Source organism: Callorhinus ursinus, unplaced genomic scaffold, assembly GCF_003265705.2.
Source record: "Callorhinus ursinus isolate GAN/ISIS: 27379988/994484 unplaced genomic scaffold, GSC_fseal_2.0 scaffold6, whole genome shotgun sequence".
NCBI lineage: Eukaryota > Metazoa > Chordata > Mammalia > Carnivora > Otariidae > Callorhinus > Callorhinus ursinus.
The window spans coordinates 72,497,657-72,502,357 of record NW_027397068.1 but is presented as its reverse complement, the minus strand read 5'-3'; positions in this window follow the sequence as shown (position 1 = coordinate 72,502,357).

Sequence of the window (4,701 nt, the reverse complement as noted above, 5' to 3'; positions counted from 1 at the left end):
CTCTGAGAAGGGGAAGAGAGGGAGAGAGAGGAGGCAGAGGGAGACACTAGAGAGGGAGTATCTTCAGCAGCAGGGGAATGAGAGCCACCCAACTCCACCCGAGCTCACCTGTCCTTGCACACATTGGCCCTGAGTGAGAACCTGAGGAGGATGGGGAAGAACATGTAAGTCATGCATCCATGGGCCCTGCTCTTGGAGAGAGATGACAAGGACTGCTTTGGAGGTTTTGAAGGATGCTGGGACTCGGGACAGACTGTTTAGGAATAAAGTTTGTCTAATTGGTTTGAGTTTTCTTATTTCTAGAGTATGGGGAAGGAGTTGGGGCTGTGGTGTGTTTTCAAGCACCCTAACAACTACGTGGTATTCTAAAAATATTTTGTATGTGAATAATCCAATGGCGGTGGGAGTAATCGGGAGGCACCAGGATGACTGAAAAGTTGGTTGGTTGGTGCCTGAGGTGCTTGATAAATGTGAAAAGTCATACAATGTGGAGTTTTTCATTTTTATTTTTTGTTTTTGAAAAAGAAATTAGGAGCTTTGCTGTTGTTTTACCACATGGGGTGGTCATATCCAAGATGGCTTCATGGTCCGATATCACCAGCTCCAGCCACCAGCTCTTCTTTCTAGATGGCAGGAAGGAGGAAGGAGAAGGGCCAGCCCCTTCCCTCTAATGATGGTTTCCAGAAACCACATACAATATTCTGCTCCTATCTCATTGACTAAGGCATGGTCACATGTCCACCATTAGCTGCTAGAAAGGCTGGAGAATCAATGATCCCAACTAAAAATTGGGATTTTTCTCAGGAAGCAGAGGCTAGTGGCTGCTGGAAGGCACTTCTCGGTCTCCGTTGGAATTTATGTGTGTGATCACGTTCCCGCTAGAGCTGACACTAGCTTCAGGTCTTAAAATTAATCAAAGAATTTTCTGGGAATGTTATAAGTATCTTCTGGCTAGAGATTGGAGACTCATATACGCCAAAGTCACGAGTATTAGCAAATTGGTGAAATAGAGGTCTGTTTTAGTGCCATGGTAAATTGTGGGTTTAAGCGGAAACATGTACCTTTGTTACACATATAATTTCATAAAACTTTCTATTCCCCAAAGAATTTCCTGCCTGCACTGATTATTTATTCATATGTTTATTAAAGTTATTTTGTCTTATACTATTTGTGAAAATGTATGCCAGGCACTATAGGGAATAGATCACTTCCTTGAAGGAGTTTATAGTAGGGTAGAATAATAAAGATTATTTCACACAAACTTGAAAAATACACAATAGAAGCATGAGTGGGAATCTAATGGTCAAATCACTAGCTGACAATGCCAGACAGAGCTGTTATCCTATGCTTGACCTTAAACTGGCGTATGCTGTGTGCACAAAGATTTCTTAGTTCTGACTGTGCTCAAGGCCTTGACTAGAGTTTGGTTATTGTTCATACTCTTCCAAAGAAGAAGAGAATAACTCTCATGATTTTCTGTAAATTCTTGATTCAGAATCAAGCCTAACAACTGTTTTTCATGATAAATGTCAGAGGTAGAGTTTTCAGCTGCAAGTCTGATCACCTTCCTGAAATCAATCCATTGGCCCAGGGCATAGTGAAGAGTGTCCTAAGGAAAGTGAGGGAGGACCGTATTTCTATATTCTGCAGGGCAAGAGCAAGTCAAAAGCAGTGTAGAACAGATTTGTAAAGGAGATTGGGTAGGTAGGTACTTTAAGGGCCAATAAAGAAATGAGAGTTCATTGGAATACAAACGGATATAGGTAGCCAGTGGTGGGCACTGGGAAGGAATTAAGTGATAGCCATAATGTCTCATATCTGACCCCACAGAGTTTACCTGATAACCGTATGGCAGGATGTTGAGTCTACCCCATCTAGTTACATTTCTTTGATCCCATCCATAGGATTTCCTCAAGCAAATCAATATGTGAAATTATAACTTTTAAAATGTGGCAGCTGTAGGCTATATCCTTTTATGGGAGCTGAAGTGGAGTCCGAAGACCTGTTCATGAGCCATGCTTTGTCACTTTCCACAATAGTGTCCACGATTCTGATGTTAAGACAAGCTAGGTATGGTTGCATGAGTCACGGTAATATGTTTTTACTATTTCTTATTTCTGAGATTTCATCACAATTTATTTTCTACAAAGCAACATCAACCTTTTTAAAAAAAATTTTATTATGTTATGTTAGTCACCATACAGTACATCATTAGTTTTTGATGTGGTGATCCACGATCCATTGTTTTCGTATAACTCCCAGTGCTCCATGCGGTACGTGCCCTCCTTAATACCCATCACCGGGCTAACCCACCCTCCTCCCCTCTAGAACCCTCAGTTTGTTTCTCAGAGTCCATAGTCTCTCATGGTTCGTCTCTCCCTCCGATTCCCACCCCCTTTCATTTTTCCCTTCCTTCTCCTAATGTCCTCCATGCTGTTCCTCATGTTCCACATATAAGTGAAACCATATGGTAATTGACTTTGTCTGCTTGACTTACTTCACTTAGCATAATCTCCTCCAGTCCCATCCATGTGGATGTAAAAGTTGGGTGTTCATCCTTTCTGATGGCTGAGTAATATTCCATTGTATATATGGACCACATCTTCTTTATCCATTCATCTGTTGAAGGGCATCTCAGCTCTTTCCACAGTTTGGTTATTGTGGACTTTGCTGCTATGACCATTGGGACGCATATGGCCCTTCTTTTCACTACATCTGTGTCTTTGGGGTAAATACCCAGGAGTGCAATTGCTGGGTCATAGGATAGCTCTATTTTTAATTTTTTTGAGGCACCTCCACACTGTTTTCCAAAGTACCTGTACCAACTTGCATTCCCACCAACAGTGTAAGAGAGTTCCCCTTTCTCCACAACCTCTCCAACATTTGTTGTTTCTTTCCCTGTCCATTTTTGCCATTCTAACTGGTGTAAGGTGGGTATCTCAATGTGGTTTTGATTTGAATTTCCCTGATGGCTAATGATGATGAACATTTTTTCATGTGTCTGTTAGCCATTTGTATGTCTTCTTCAGAGAAGTGTCTTTTCATATCTTCTGCCCATTTTTTGACTTGATTATTTGTTTTTTGGGTACATCAACCTTTTTTGGTCTAAGAATAGAAATAGCAATGAGGGGGCACCTAGGTGGCTCAGTCGGTTGAGCATCTGACTCTTGATTTCAGCTCAGGTCATGATCTTGGAGTTGTGAGATGGAGCCCTGTGTCGGACTCTGTGCTCAGCACGGGGTCTCACCCTCTGCCTCTCCCCGCTTCATTTTCTCTCTCTCTCTCTCTCTCAAATAAATAAATCTTTAAAAAAGGAAATAGCAGTGAGGCTGGTAAGGTGATAAGCTCATCTTGTAAAGAGAGAAACAGAAGCACTGGGCTATTTGCACAACAAGCGTTAGGCACCTGGCACATCTGGATGTTCAGTCCTCTACATATTTCACTGCTAAATTTCCCTGTAGAGAAGATTTATCCCTGCACCGGATATACCATGGAAAGTTTCATTATTTATTTATTTATTTATTTATTCATTGGAAAGTTCCATTTTTAGAGGAACACAAAATTCTTCATGCATGCCAAGTAATATGGACCTATTTAAAACATGAAAGCAGTTTCATGACAAATAGGAAGTTCTGTTTTTTGAGAAGAATATTCTGTTCTAGATATATTGGTTGGGAAACCTACATTTCCAATTGGGTCTTTGGCTCATTATCAGCCAAGTAAAGAACCAAAGTCCAGGGGCTATGGTAAGATTAGAGATGATGGCTCCCAGCACAGGGCTCTTTTAACAGACTTGTTTGCAAGATGGCGGGCCTGTAGCCTTGTGGGAGACTACACACTTGAGAGAATGCTCTGTAGAGAATGAGTGTGTGGCACAGCAGAAGTTGTCTGGAGGGAGCTGTGTAACTACCACCCACATGCAAGCTCCCAGAGCCCCAGGCAGGGTGACTCCTACTGAGCTGGATGTGTTATTTGGTCTGTGAGTGGATGCTGAGGATGGCCTGTTTCTTCTGGGGATAATGGGGGCTCCTTTGCTGTTGATAAGCCAGGGTCAGTACGGAAGCCATGGCAGGTATTTTGGATTTTGCCTCTGCTGATACTTGGCTGGACCAGCAGTAAACACTATACAAAAATGACCCACCAATCCTTTCTTCAAACCTCCCTTTCTGTGTCTCCCTGCAGCAGTCATAACAAATGTACAGACCCATTACTGCAGATCAGTGCCCACCATTGTGGAGTTCCATTCCTTTGCCTCTTCTGCAGCCTTATTTTCTCTATGTCTGCCCTGAGAGGTTTTCTTCTTTTTGAGCGAATCGGGAGAGGATTTCGTGATTTTACTTGTCATCCATTCTCGTTCATCAGAGAAGTTTAAAGTTTACTGCAGCTCCTGCAGCCTCCTCCGTAGCAGCCTGAATTCTGTGGAGCGGTCCAGTTAGAACAGGCTGTCTTCAGAGGGAAGCCAAAGCCAGACAGACTTGGCCACAGGGAGTATGACGAGTCAGGTGAATAAGTGGATGGTTCTGATCTCTTTTAACAAGGATCATGGTGACAGAACCACAAGCGGTGGGATGAGTATCAGTTACTGTAACGGTTGGCTGAAGCGAGTTGCCCAGGGGTCTTTCTTTGGCTTATTGGCTAGTCCTTATGACAGAGAAAACGACCAGAATAGCCAATATTGTACCATTAGAAACTGCTTGGCTG